Source organism: Erinaceus europaeus, chromosome 14 (assembly GCF_950295315.1).
Source record: "Erinaceus europaeus chromosome 14, mEriEur2.1, whole genome shotgun sequence".
NCBI classification, from domain to species: Eukaryota; Metazoa; Chordata; class Mammalia; order Eulipotyphla; family Erinaceidae; genus Erinaceus; species Erinaceus europaeus.
Window position 1 is genome coordinate 9,639,497 of NC_080175.1, and position 15,835 is coordinate 9,655,331.

The window sequence follows — 15,835 nt, forward strand, 5'->3', positions numbered from 1 at the left end:
TATATTATACTTGATAGGACAGAGAGAAGTTGAGAGAGGAGAAGGTGATAGAAAGGGAGAGAGGGGGAGTCAGGCGGTAGTGCAGTGGGTTAAGTGCAGGTGGCACAAAGGATCCCGGTTCGAGCCCCTTCTCCCCACCTACAAGGGTGTCACTTCACAAGCGGTGAAGCAGGACTGCAGGTGTCTTTCTCTCCCCCTCTTTGTCTTCCCCTCCTCTCTCCATTTCTCTCTGTCCTATCCAACAACGACATCAGTAACAACAATAACTACAACAATAAAACAACAAGGGCAGGAGTCCGGCTGTAACGCAGCAGGTTAAGTGCAGGTGGCGCAAAGCACAAGGACCGGCATAAGGATCCCGGTTCGAACCCCGGCTCCCCACCTGCAGGGGAGTCACTTCACAGGCGGTGAAGCAGGTCTGCAGGTGTCTATCTTTCTCTCCTCCTCTCTGTCTTCCCCTCCTCTCTCCATTTCTCTCTGTCCTATCCAACAACGACAACAACAATAATAACTACAACAATAAAACAACAAGGGCAACAAAAGGGAATAAATAAATAAAATAAATATTAAAAAAACAACAACAAGGGCAACAAAAGGGAATAAATAAATAAATAAATATTTTTTAAAAAGGGAGAGAGAAAGATACCTACACACCTGCTTCATTGCTCATGAACCGTGTCCCCTTTCAGGTGGGGAGTGGAGACTCAAACCCTAGTCCTTGCACATGATGATATGCCAGGTGTGTCACTGCTTGGCCCCTATTTGTTTATTTATGAGAGAGAGAGAGAGAGAAAGAGAAATAGAGAGATATAGATACATGATGATAGATAGGTAGATAGATAGGTAGATAGATAGATAGATAGATAGATAGATAGATAGATAGGATATGAGAATGAACCAGAGTATCACTTTGGCATCTGCAGTTGGGAACTAGTCTCAGAACTTTTGCTTGCAAGTCCTATGCTCCATCTCTGTGCAACCTCCCTGCTCACAGGGGGTGACTTTAGAAAGACTGGACCTTGATGATACAAGGAACCCCACCTCTGCCTCTCACCTGAAAGACTCCAAACTCATCCAGGATGGTCCAAGATTGGGACTACAGATGAGAATAGTCAGAGCTGGGGCTGGGTTGGGGAGAGGGCAGCACCTTCTTAGTATCTGTACTGCACTCAGCACTCTCCCTACACCATCTCATTGGCTGAAAGAAAGCTCTCAGTACTGCAGCTTTACTAAGGAGGAATCAGAGGCTCAGAGAGCCTAAGCAAGTAGGAAACACAGTTAAAGGCATAGGAGAGTGTCTCTCTGACTTGAGAGCCTGTTCTTTCTCCATCTCACAGATTCATCTTTTCCATTTTGTCTTTGGCTTTCCCAACCACTAACTCTCCCCACCAGACCCCCAGACTCTCGGAGCCCCAGGCCCATAGTAGGTGTTTATTTGCACAGCCAACTCTGACTTCCTGTTTCCGGTCTACATCTGTACTCCCAAAAGTGGATGAAAACTAGTGCCTCTGGCACAGCTTCACCGGTTGCCTGTGGTCTGTGGACTGTCCTTGGGTGTCATGCTGAGTAGATGGGGCTCACAGGCCTTCAACATGCTGTGTTGGGTGCAGGTATCTTTCTCTCTCCCTTTTTAAAAAGATGTTCTCCTGCCAAGGGGGCATCCTAGAAGGGCATTGTGGGCACCCTGGCTTCTGCTGATCCTGATGCCCAGATGTCCAGCCTCACTTGCTTCTCCTGCTCAGTGGAAGCACAGGAGCTGGAACTCCAGGAGCTGGAATCCCAGGAGGGCTGGGGGCTGAGCTGCAAATGTCCGGCCTGGCCCGGTCTCTCTCAGCACATGTGATGCATTAGATCCCAACGCAAGCTGGGTCCCCTGTTTCACTCATCTACTCTGCAGCACTTAGAAGGTACTGGAAAGGTCAAATTGAACATGCCTGTGGGTCACATGCTGAAGGCTTGTTGGACCAGGGCCCTCTTAGTGGGAATGTGAAGAAGCTGGTGATGCTTGAGGTCTGAGTGAGGACAGAGGTGAGCTGAGACAGAGCAAAGTTTATAGAGGCCTGGGTGGGGTGGGGATAGGGGGCAGTCCTGGAGTGGGTTAGTCATGTGTCAGCAGAGTGGCCATACTGCCAGGCACCAGCCCAGCCTCCTGGGTAGAGTTGCCAAGACCATCTCCCCAGCCAGGTCCCGGCTCCTTGGGTGGCAAGTGTGGATCTCTTCCTCGGGGCATGGAGGCTGGGAAGCTGGGAGGCTGGAGCCACCAGAACAGACCTACTAGGATTCGGGAACAAACTGCAAAATCTATGGCACGGAGGTGGATGTCCTCCCCACCCCAGACTCCATTCTGTGTGTGTGCTGGGGCGGGAGGACTAGGGGACCCTGGGAGGCACTGAGGGCCTTGTCTCATGCCTGACCCCAGAACGTACCCTATACAAGGTTTCTCCTGGGTCACCAATGCTTTTATTCATTGGCAATAACCAAACAAAACACAAATAAATTAATTTAAAAAATTACCATTCCTTGCCAAGTGCTGCAGAATTGGCTGAGTAACTTTTATTCCCTGCCTTCAAGAGAGATAGATGCCTTCATAAATCCACAATATTTAATGAGGGCCAACAGATGGTGTGTCCAGCAGAGTCCAGGCCTTGCCATGCATGTGGGAGCACTAAGGATGTGTTCCATGGCAATGATGAAGCTTCTCTCACTCTCTTTTTCACCTCTCTCTAAAAAACACAGAATGGGGGCTGGGGAGATAGCATAATAGTTATGCAAAAGGAATTTAGTGCCTGAAGCTCTGATGTCATAGGTTCAATTCCCAGCACCACCATAAGCCAGAGCTAAGCAGTGCTCTGGTAAAAATAATAAAAATGAGATTAAAATAAAGAAAACAAAGAATGGAAAAATGGAATGGAGACTCTACTTAGCTGGACTGAGTCTGCTCAGATTCAGGGATTCATATCCCAGCACAGTGCAAAAAGAAATAGTGAGCTGGGGTGGGGTATCTTTATGTAAAGAGAACTTAAGAGAAGACTACTGTGTCCCCTCCCCCCCAACTAACCTCAAAAGTCTGAGAAGGAAGGGTGTTTGTGTCACTATCTGGTCACCCTTCTACCTTTCCCGGAGGAGGAAACTGGGGCAGAAGAGGCAGGTCACGCACCCGAAAGCCTTTTCCCCATGGCCCCCAGATCAGGAACTCTGAGAGTATCCCTAGCATGAGTGAGTCACAACCTGAAGGACTTCTGAACATCCACCACACCACTTACTGGAACTTTTTTCTATTTATTTTCACCTCAGCTGTAGGGCTGAACCACTGACAACTCTTTATCTGAGTCCAGCCTTTGGCCATTGAAAGTCCTCTCCTTCCCACCGTCCCAACAGAACTATGTGTCCTCTGTTGAGACCCAGACTGGGTCCAGACACCAGCTCTGTGTGCTCTTAGGCCGAGAGGACTTCATTTTTGAGGGACGCTGTCCCCCCCCCCCACTCAGTGTCCCTGGGAGAACCCTCCTTGATGGCATCCTTAGAGGGCCTGGCCTGAACTACAAGGTTGACATTGGCCTTGAGGAAGCTGTGACCCTGTGGGAGTGCAGGTCACACAAGGTCCACAGACATGACTTTCTCTCAGCACCACCACCTAATTAATTCCACTCCCCACAATTTGCCCCAGAGGCAAAGGGGAACCGGAGGACCAGTCTGACTTCCAGAATCTTGTCCACTTCCTGTTATCCCATCAGCCCCACTGGCTGTGGTGCTGACCTGGGGAGAGGTGTCCTGAAGGCCTTGTGTACCCCAGTAGGGCAGAACTTGTCTCCACGGAGGGGGGCCAGCCTGGTGAAAGCCCCACATTGCCGAGTCCTCAGCATCACCAGCTTATTTGGCTGACACAGGCTGCTCTCCCCAGGCTGTCCTGTCTGTGACTGTCTGCTAGCACCTTTTCCCAAAGCAAATGCCAGGCTTGTTAGAAGCCTCATTTACATTTCATTAGGAGGTGTCAGGCGGGGTGTTAAAGAACAGAGTTGTGCTCCATGCCGGAATCTAGAGTTTTCAGGGCAGCACCCTGGGCCATAATAAACCCCCCCCCCCCCCCCCCCGCAGCCATCCCACTGCACCTTCTTCTCCTTCCGAAATCAGAGTCCAGGACCAGTCCAAGGACCAAAATTTGCAAGTCAGGCTCAAGGCCAGACCCTCTGCCCACATGCGCATCCATCATCACCTCAACATTGAAAAGGACCTACTTTTGCTCACTGCATTTTTATACAGGGCTCAGAGAGGTTCAGTGATTCTCCCAAGGCCACACAGCCAGGAAAAGGCAGAGTCTGGTTAACACACAAGCCAGCTTGCCTCCACAGTTCATGTTCTTCCCACTCTTCCAAGCACACTCGTGTCTGCTTGTGTGTGACAAATGCAGGGGTCACACAAGGAGCTTATGTTGACCTCTCAAATGAAACAAGAGCGGAAAGCAGGAATGAGACAGGTGAGAGAGACAGAGACAGAGAGACACTGTGTTTACAAGAGCTTTCATCAATGCCATGTCTCTATCACCAGGGGGCCCAGAAATAGGAGTTTTCTGTTCCCTGCAGGTATTGCTTGAAATCCACAGTGTCTGAAGCTCAGCTGAGTTACAAGGTTGGAACACAGGCAGAGGTGACATCAGAGATACTGGTACAGATGGAATATGTCACAGCTCTGCTCTCTTAACCTGGAATCTCGAAATCTTAGCTGGGAATCTGTGTAACAGTTTCTGCCTGTGGCTTTATCTAAGAGACTGGGGACAGCAGGGCTCTTTAGGGCACAGGGGTGGGGCTGGATGGGAGTCCTGTTTGTTCCCCCATATTCCTGGGGCCTTGCAGTGAGGAGCCCTGGCCTGGCTTTGAGCACCAGTGGCAGGCCTCTCCGGCACATCTTTTGAAAGCTGGTTCCTCCTCTGAGTCGTAGCAATTTGTGTTTTATCACATTTCCACATGCAAAATGTGTTTCGGCATTTTTCATTAGATTTTTAAGGCTCAGATTGATGAGGGCAAGGTGAGAGCCAGACACGGGGCAGAAGAGACAAAGGTTCTGCAGTGAGTTCTAAATTTACAAAACACAGAAGCAAATATGGCTTCAATCCACCAGCTGACCCTTTATAAGGCTGGAAATTACTCTTCAGGAATCATTCTGGCCTGACTTCAGAGTCAAGGGGATGCTGGGATACCACAGATTGACTTTGAGAAGTAGGTTGGTATTGCAGGAATTTTTTAATTTCCTGTAACTCACAACAATCTTCTCTCAGCCAGACTTTCGAGTCACTCGTGCGATGGGGCACTCATGCTTGCTGAACAATCTGTGAATCTGTGGCCTGACCCAGCTCAGGCAGGAAAGAGCAAACCCGAGGCAGCAAAGGCCCAAGTGGGGATACACACCCCCTCATAAACAAAAAGTCTTACCAAGTTTAAAAAATATTCCCCAGTTAATGAAGAAACGGCTGTACTTCCAGCTCCTATGTTCCTATTTCTTTTCTCCCCTTTTGTAAAAAGCCAGAGAGAAATGGCGTCACTTACACTTCTGAACTGAAAAGAATTTGGGAAAAGCAGATTATTATTAATTATTTTTAATAGCTTCTTAATTAGCTCTTCAAACAAGTTTTTCAAAATTCCCAAAGGTGTCTAATTTGCATGACATGTTTTTACTTTTCTATGCATTTCATTAGCAGCACTTCTCCACACCCCCCCCCTTTTTTTAGACTTAACAGTGAGGAGACAGTATTAGAACGCTTGTAGGTGGACCAAAGAAAAAAAAGAAGAAGCTCTAATGATTGTGCCCAGAATGTCTTGGGTTTCACCTCCCATTTGGAGGGCGCTCATGTGAGCTTCTCTGTCTTTCAGAAATTTCTGCCAGTCCCTTAGAGAGAGAGGGCCACCAAGCAGAAGGGCTTGGGGCCCTGGATGGTACAGCCCCAATTTATCAAGCTGCTGAGACTTATCCTCCCCGACAGCAAATCCAGTCCCATCATGGACCTGGGCTCTGTCAGAGGGTCACGGGCAGCCCTATGTGTGGATATCTGCATGCAGCCACAGCACACAATGTGTGAAGCCAGGCAGAAAAACGGCACATTGGACTGAGAACAGAGGGCCGCAGCCGCCACCGGCCTTGTCTTTGCTCGGGCTTCCGGCAGGATTGGTGACTGGGGAGCAGGAGGCGACACTTGGCAGTCCAGGGCTACAGGGGCCAAAGAGAGGGCCTGGGACCCGGAAAAGGAGGAGAGGGAGTTAATTAATGCTTAGCCCTGCCTGCCCTGCCCTTCCTCTTTCCCCACCCCTGCAGCCAGCCCAACACCAGCATTACAAATAGCATCACTGTGAAGTGCTTACCAAGTGTTAGGTTTTGTGCTAAGTGCCTTGCATGGATTTTTCTCTTTCTGCTGGCAGTAACACAAGTCCTCTCCATCAGCCATATTTAGCAGACCTTGCTAGTGAGAGCAGCTTTTACTGATCAGTTAATGCATGTCAGGCCTTGTGTTGTGCTTGTGTTGACTCCATGAATCAGCCCAGCACTCATGGAGTTGGGTCTATTTTCATGCCCATTTTGCAAGCAAAGAACGAGAGGCCCAGAGAAGTTAAGTTCTTTAGCTTAAGGAACATGTCTGGGCCATGCAGCTAAAGAGGGTTTCCAAGATGGAATTTGCCTCTGAACAGTGAGAAATCATCTAGTGTCAGCCATTCAAGGTCCATTCTAGTTGGCGTTCCACAGCTCTGCATCTGGTCCTCCATTGTCGGCTGTCTTCTACCTCTTACATTCTCAGCATCACTGCCTTCTAAGTGCTCCAGGTACACTTGTTGAATGAAGCAGTTCTAGTTTTGAATCTGAGTGCCCATATCCAGGATGGCATTAGGAGGTAAGTACTATGAAGGTTGAGTTTTGGGGTTAACTTGATTGTCAGAATATTATTTCTAGTGTGTCTGTGAGGATGTTTCCCAAAGACACTGGCCTTTGCGTTGGTTGAGTAAAGAAGATTACCATCACTTGGTCTTGACCAGCGGGCATCAGTCAACCCATTGAATGAACAGAGGAAGAAGGTGATGAAAGCAGGAAGTTGCTCTTTGGGTTGAGCTGGGATGTCACTTTTCTCTTGCCCTTGTCTTTGGAGCTCCTGGGTGTAGTGCCTTTGAACACAAAGTGAGACTTACATCACTTGACGTTGTTCTCAAGTCTGGGCTCTTGATCTAGATATATAGCACTGACTTCCCTGAGTGCCTAGATTCTAGAGGGAAGATCACATATTCTCCATAACTACAAGTCAATTCCTACTAAAATATTTTTCTCCTGTGAATGTATATATCTATCTATCCATCATCCACCTATCATTTATCTATCTACCCACTGATTACTTACCTATCATTTATCTTCTACATAGTAATTGTATTCATTATCTGTCTATCTCTATCATCTATCTGTTCACTATATGTCTGTCTATATATCTACCTATCTATTCCCCTATCCAACCATCTCCCTTTGCTCTGTTTCTCTAGAGAATCAGGACTAACACAGGCTCAATATTGCTTATTAGATTTGAAGGTGGTTTGTCTTTTTTCTTAACCACTAATGGAAAATTCTCTTCCAAAGTCACACTCATTAGCACTCAGAGGCTGTTATGGCAAATTCTTTCCAAAATAGCCCCAGGTATACTTGTAGGAAAGTAAGCAGCTAGTCCAGGGACAAATGTACAAAGGTGTGGTGAGAAGGACAGTTTTGCAGCATGGGGGTTGGTGGCCTGTTGTCTCTGTCCTGGATAAGGATGGGGAGTTTCCAGACCTGGTAGGGCTGGGTAATCTTACTGTTTAGTAAGAGGGCATCTAGGAGAAGGCAGAGAGGTATACCAAAGCCAAGTGGAGGTATTATGGGGTCAGCTTATCTTCCCCACATATCTAGTTCCCAGTAAGGCAGGGCTCTAATCACTGGTATTAAATCTATGTAATTAACACCTCTCTTATTATCAGATGTGTAAGTCTTTCTCCAGTTGGAAGAGGGGCTGGATCAAGTTGGCACGGGACTTTGTGTTAGGAAAAGCGTTCTCTTTTCCTCTGGGCTCTCTCTTTCCTCACTTCGTTTCACTACTTGCATGCTAAGTTTATTAGTTTACTCTAGTTCTCCCAGCAACTCTGGGGGTTGACACTGCTCCTATTTCAGAAATAAATAAACTGAAATCAGTTTCATTCAGGAGATGCAATGTCATGCAGTAAGCCTGGATGCCCACGCCACTTGATAGAAATGTCCTAGGACCTAATGTTGTCATGCTTGCCTTCAATTGCCTTTCTTCAGGAATAGGTAGGGATGCTGGAAGCTTCTGGGTGGATTCAGGAGATCTCACAAGGTTCTTAACTAGCCTATTGAACTACACATCAACCATGCCTCTGATGCTATAGTATTGAGGAGATGCCCAAGGGTTAAACATTGTCCATGGAAGTTCTTGCTGAAAAATGCCACAGAATTGTTCTGAACTCTATTGTTATGTGTTGTAATGATGATAGTTAGAAGCCTGAAAGAGAATCACCTCACTGGATAATTACCTGCACTATAATTGGGACAATGAAATAAAATACCAAGTGTAAAATTCAGGCACAGTGCCACCACCACCATCACCACCACCACCACGACCACAGCTGTCATCATCCAAGTTGTACAAAGTCATTGCGGAGAGGGCCAGGCAGTGGTTAAGTGCACACATTATAGTGCACAAAGATGCAGGTTCAAGCCACTCGTCCCCATGTACAGGGGGAAATCTTCACCAGTGGTGAAGCAGTGCTGCAGGTGTCTCTCTGTCTTTCTCCCTCTTTATTCTCTGTCCTTCTCAATTTTTCTCTGTCTCTATCCAATAATAAGTAAGTAAAAAATATTTTAAAAAATAGTCATTGTGGAGATTAAACCTCCATTCCACGTTGGTCTTTGTTTTTTAAAGCACATTTAAAAATATATTTTATTTGTTTTATTTTAGTGAGTGTGAGAGATACAGAAAAAAAATTACAGAGACTAGAGCACTGCTCATCTGTGGTTTATGGGATTATGAGAGATTGAACTTGGAACTTTGGGGCCTCAGGCACAAAAGCTATTTTGCATAACCATTATGTTGTCTCTACCACCCAAGTCTCTGTTTCTTGAGGGAAGTTGTGAATCTAGGCTAGGGCTGTCACGGCCTCTCCTGTTTTCTGTCCTTGCTGAGTCTCCTCCATGAAGAATAAGAGCTCAGTTATGTGGACAGAGTCAAGGAAAAGTCCAGAGTGTGGGGATTCCAGGAGCTGTTAAGGATGAAGAATGGGGGGTTGGGGGGGGACAGAAGGTTACCTATTCTGAGTCTCTGGCCTGACAGGCTTGCTGTGGAACTCCTGTCAGGAGAATGAGTGGGATGCCCAGGGCCTAGCAGGTTGAGGGCAAGGACTCAAAACAATGGGGGTGGGGGGGTGGGGGGTGGGTGGTGGGTGGGGTTTGGGATATTTCTGTTGCTTTACTGATATCATCTGATAGCCAATTGTGAGGAAAAAAATAGCAATCAGCTGTGAGACACGCCAATGACAAACAACTCAGATTTATTAATACATCCCTGACGAAAGAAACTAGTACATTTCCTCTATGAACATCGCTAACTTAAGTACAGTTGCTCTCTACTTGCAAAAGATGTGGGAACTTCTGCAACTGTACATCTTCCTTGTGATAACATGATGAAGTCGATAGACTGGGAACTGCTGTCTCCACTTTGTAGGTGCGAAAACCAAGGAGGATGTGACTTGCCCTGTCAGAGCCACAGCATCAGTGTGTGGCACAATGCACAGCTTTTACATCCTGTCAAAAGTCATTCTTAGGTGGCAGGCATTTTCCTGTCCCTCTATGTGAAGTGACATTGTATGAGTGTAGATTTGGGTGATGCACAGAATTTAAAGGGGCATGCATAGCTTCTGAACCCTATGTAACGAGTACTTAACACACAGATCCCCTCTCCTCCAAAGAAGGGAGAGAAGCTGCTGGGGCAACATAATGTAAATATTTCTTTGTGAGAGCTAAGCCTGTGAAAACATGTGATGGGTTCTTTTTAATATGGTATTATTGACAGGGAATAGCTTCAATATGCACTAGAAGCATTAAATGCTAAAAATGATGATGGCAATTATAGATTGTTCACACACACACACACACACACACACACACACACACACACACACACACACACACACACACTATAAACCATGATGGGGGGGTGCATCTTTGGAATTTGTCAGACTGAACCAAGCTAAGGAGGTCAGGGGCCACAAACCCTTCCTGATTCAATATGGAGAAAGACTTCCAAGGTTCAGCTCTGACAGGCTCTTATTTCCTGGGCACACAAGAGGGTGACATGTCATAAGTCTTGGCAGTCCAGTGGCCTGTGGATAGATTTCGCCAGCCGGTAGATAGTGGATGGTGGTGGTACCTCTGTGTGGTCCTACAGAAGCATTTCATGACTTCAAGACATGCTATTCTGTTCTTCTCTATTGCAGCAAAGCCCCTGATCTCCCTGTTGAGAGGGTGGTCTTCTAGGAGATGAGGAAGGACTCTCCCTCCTCATGCTACACAGAGTTCATAGTATGAGCAATATATAGACTCTTACTGTGCTACATCATTAAGATTTAGTGATGGTTACAGCATCTTCACTTGGCTAGTCCTGACTGATAAATGTCCTTGTCCTCCTTTTGGAAGTTTTCCTATTCCTCTCTGACTTCCCCTCAAACTCATGGCTAGTCCTTCTTCTCCTTCTTACACCAGCTGAAATTGTCACTTTCCACACAACCAGATTTGACCCTGAGAGAATTAAAAGAAATCCCTTGCTTATGCTTTGTCATGTCACTCTGTTGATGTCTTCCATTTGTTTGTTTATTTATTCACTTAATTACCATCTGCATTTTATACCAAACTGGAAATTCCATGAGGGCAGAGACCCAGCTTTGCTGTCTCATTGCTTCATGCCTAGAATTGGTACTGAGCTAATTTATAGGAGCAGGAGTGAGTTCAGAGAGAAATGACTTGCTGAAGGGCACACAACAAGTAGGCAGGGTCATGCTGCCCCCTTGGGTCCCCACCCATTCTGGTGAATGTTCTTCCCAGGTCTCAGGGTCTCAGGTTGATCTCTAGGCAACTGCACAGTTAGGGAAAACTTGCAGATTTTCTCCTGACACCCAGGCTTAAGAAGATAAATGACTTTGAGACCTGGGTTCCAGGGAGATGAGAGTGGGATGGCTGAGTACTGAGTCTGAATTGTCTTGGCTGAGTGGGATAGCTGAGTACTGAGTCTTCAATAGTCTGACAATGATGTGGACTTGGGCAGTTTATGTCACACTGGTGTCCTCATTGGTAAAGTGGGCAATGGTTATTGTATAATGTTTCATACTATTTTATGACAATAAATAAACCTGATCTCAATAGAAAATTATGTTAAGCAATCAAATACTGTTTCAAAGTTATACAGTCAAATATTGTATCAAAGTTTATACTAGCTACCTTTCCAATCACATCAAAGACATATTATGCTCTAATAGATTTTAGGATAATTGTTCTTTAAAAAAACACCCCCAAACAAATACAAAACAACACAGCAATGAACTTCACCCTTAATTGTCTTCATATGTCCTCTTTCTTATGCCAAGGCTCTGTCCATCCTTTTCTGCATTTCCAAAGGGAATTTCACCCTATTGCAATCTTTCTGGGATCTTTTTTTTAGTAGTGATTTATGACTGATTGATTCACAAAGTTATGATAATAGTGGTATAATTCCACACCACTTCCACTACCAGAACTCTACTGTGATAGTTCTCCCAAAGTCACAGATAAAGGTTGACTTCATGTCTATATCTACATCTACATCCACATCTATATTCATATCTATTTTGCTCATTTTTTATGCTCCTGCCTTCACTTCTTTTTTTTCCTTTTCTTTTCTTTATTTATTACCTTCTGTTGCCCTTGTTGTTTTATTGTTGTAGTTATTATTGTTGTTGTTGTTGTTGGATAGGACAGAGAGAAATGGAGAGAGGACGGGAAGACAGAGCGGAGGAGAGAAAGACAGACACCTGCAGACCTGCTTCACCGCCTGTGAAGCGACTCTCCTGCAGGTGGGGAGCCGGGGTTCGAACTGGGATCCTTTTGCCGGTCCTTGTGCTTTGCTCCACCTGCGCTTAACCCGCTGCGCTACAGCCTGACTCCCCCTAAACTTCTTTTCTAAGTCACACCTACACATATCTGAGTGTCTTTCCTTCTTTCCTCCTCTCTCTCATATAAGAGAAACAGTGCCTGGCTTCCTCTAGTGTTTTCCAGATTCGCTTCCCTTTCATTGATGGTATAAAAACAAGATTCCTGGTGGCAAAATGCAAATTGTCTGAAAATGTCTACTTTGCTTAAATATATGAGAGAGCTAGTTTCACACGGGATATGGAGAGAGGGAGAGAAGAAGAAGAGAGAGTGAGAAGAACTAGAGAGCTACTCTTGGTACATTTGGTGTTTAGGAACAAACACAGAGCCTCAAGTATGCAACTCCAACACTCTACCAGCTGAGTCACTCTCCCAGCCATGCCATTTGATGTTACCCTTTTTTAAACAAGGCACCAAGTCTCAGATATCTTTGCCTGGGCCATTGGAGATGCAACTGGCCAGATGTTCATGTTAACTGGAGCCACCACACTTTCTCCAGACAAGCCATTATTACCTCAAAAGCCAGAAACACTACAGGAGGTTCTACTGAGGCAAGATTCTTGATAGGGGTTGACTTTCCCCACTAGGGGACATCAGGCAACATCTGGAGAACTTTTGATTGTCCCAATTTGGGAGCAAGGGGAGAGCTAGTGGTGTCTAGAGAGTAGAGTCCAGGGTGCTGCTATACACACAGCACCACAGTGCTCAGGATACCCATGAGAAAGGGTGGTCCCATGACAAATGCCCATTCAGTTCAGACCTTGGCCCTCCAAGCTTGCTGCAGCACTGGCCCATCCCAGAACTGTCCCATAAGGAGACAGAACCCCTAGGGTTCAGCTGACTGGGGATCCCCAACCTTCTTGAGAAGACAGGCCATTTCCTAGCTACCTAAAATAAATGGTGCTGTAAATTCCACCTCACTGAGTCTCACTGATCAAAGGGTGGGAAAAGAAATGGGAAAGAGGAACCCCAGGGCTTGGGAACCACTACAGGGTGAGTGTGAAACTTTAACCCAAAGTCTTCAGCTGGGAGAGATTTACCCCAGCAGACAGAGGACCAGTCACACACCACTGACACCAGCAGCTGGGCTGGGGCCCCTGGGGAGTCTCAGCAACAGGACAGAATCCAGAATCCAGATTAAGTTTCTTCTGGAAGAGGAAGCAGTCACCCAAGTGCTGTTCCCAGACACGTGCAGGGGTTGAAGGCAGCTGTCCATCAGAACTGGTGGTGGTGAGCAAAGCACACAGGCTTCAGGAATATATAGCTTATTATCTGTGATGTGGGATGACAACAGAACCAATATGTAAGTCTACAGCACCATACATGCAATAATTGCCTCACAGAAACTTGATTGACTGGGTGGTCAATCAGGGAGCATCAGGGAGGACTTTCTGGAGGAGGAGGCATCCAAGCTAGTATTTAAAGAAGGTCTAGGACAAAACCTCAAAGCAACCCAATTGTCCAATAATAGATAAGTGATTGAGAAAAATGTAACACACACACACATATATACACATAGTGGAATACCACTCAGCTATTTAAAACAAAGTGCTCACCTTCTTCACCTCATGTTGGATGGAGTATGAAGGAATCATGTTAAGTGAAATAAGCCAGAAAGAGAAGGATGAATATGGGATGATCTCACACATGCTGAGAAATAAAAACACAAAGGGAAACACAAAGCAGAACGTGGAGTGAGTTTGGTGTATTGCATCAAAGGAAAGGGCTCTTGGGGACAGGTGGTGGGATTCAGGTCCTGGTGCAGGATGGTGAAATTGGGGGCAGGGAGTTAGACTGTCGTGCAGAAAACTGAGAAATTTTTACACGTATACCAACAAGTTATTTGCTGTTGACTATAAACTATCAATCCCACCAATAAAAAGAATGACTAGGAGTTGGCCTCTGGCATAATTTATCCTATACTCATGAACGCCTCACTGAAACCCCTCCACTAAGGTTCTCAAGACACAGCTGGGGATGATGGCTGGTGGTGTGGGCAGAAGGTGAAGTACAGCACACAAGCTGAAATTGCGTGAATTTCATCCACCGGTCTGTGTGAATGATCAGAGCACTTCCTGCGTCCGAGGCACCAAGTCAGGCCCTGGGTGTGCAGGCCCATGCCTCTCCAGGGTGGCCAGAGAAATGGCCTGAAGGATGACTGGACACAGGCATGCCCACTGCAAGGATGGTTTTCTAAGAGTCAAGTTGTATACATGTTTCCTAAGAACTGAAGGTGGGTGCACTCTATAGAGAATTTAGATTCGTACCCCAGAGCTGTAACTGTTAGGGAAAAATGACCAGAGGTCTCTGAACTCTAACTGCATCAGGACCTGGAGAGAGAAAAGGGAGTAGGGTGGGGTGGGACATCTTGAGAGAACTAGTGCAGTTTCCAGTGGAGGGAATAGGAGTATTGAACTCTGGTGGTGAGAAAGTGTGGAATTATACCTGTGTTATCTTATAATTTTGTAAATCAATATTAAATCACTAAGAAGAAGAAGGAGGAGGAGGAGGAGGAGGAGAAGGAGAAAGAAATGAAGTATGCGAGGAAGGAAGTGAGGCAGTGAGGAGGGTGCTGTTCCTTGTACCTGGGTTGCCTCCTATGGACTGGCCTTTTGAACTGTTCTTTCTTTCAGCTCAATAGGTTTCTCTTAGGCAGAGATATCCATGTGGCCTGACCTGGCCCAAACCCTCTGTTTGTCCCCATGGCAGGAACCATGGATTGTAATCAGCTGCTGGTATAATTGTTGAATAATGTCCCCATCTCCATTCATTTGCAAGATCCATAAGGATAGAATACACTCTGTCCTGCATCCCTGATGCCTGAAATAAAGTCAATACATTAGATGCTCAACAAGCATTCATGGCATGAACAGACAACATGGAGTCACTCTTGTCATGAGGACGTGTTGGGTTGATCATGTATTCCTAAATTTCTCTGGAAGAATTACCTTCTTTGCTTTTCCTTCTTTCCCTTCCTCCCTTTTCTTTTTTTTCTTTCCTTTCTCTCTTTACCTCCCACTCTCTTCTCTCCTCCCTTTTTTTCTTTATGCTCCATTTTTTCTCTCTTTTCTTTTGAGATAGGAAGAGGGCAGGGTAGAAGGTAGCTGTGCAACAACTGAGGCCAAGAGTAAGTTTAGCTTCTAGGTGACACATGGGAGAAGCAAATGCAAAGGCCTCAAAACCAGGATGTAACAGTCTAGATTTGCTAGAGGAAATATGTGTTAATCTCCCCCTCCCCACTAAGGTTATTACTGGGGCTTATTGCAGGCGTTATGAATCTACTGCTCTCTGTGGCCATTTTTTCCTTTTTTTTTTTTTTTTTTCTATTTTGTTTGACATGACAGAGAGAAACTGAGAGCAGAGGGGAGAAAGAGAGAGGAATAGAAAGGTAGACACTGGGAGTCAGGCGGTAGTGCAGTGGTTAAGCACAGGTGGTGCAAAGCACAAGGACAGGCAAGAGGATCCCAGTTCAAGCCCCCGGCTCCCCACCTGCAGGGGAGTCGCTTCACAAGCGGTGAAGCAGGTCTACAGGTGTGTCTATCTTTCTCTCCCCCCTCTGTCTCCCCCTCCTCTCTCCATTTCTCTCTGTCCTACCCAACAACGAAGACATCAGTAACAACAATAATAACTACCACAATAAAACAAC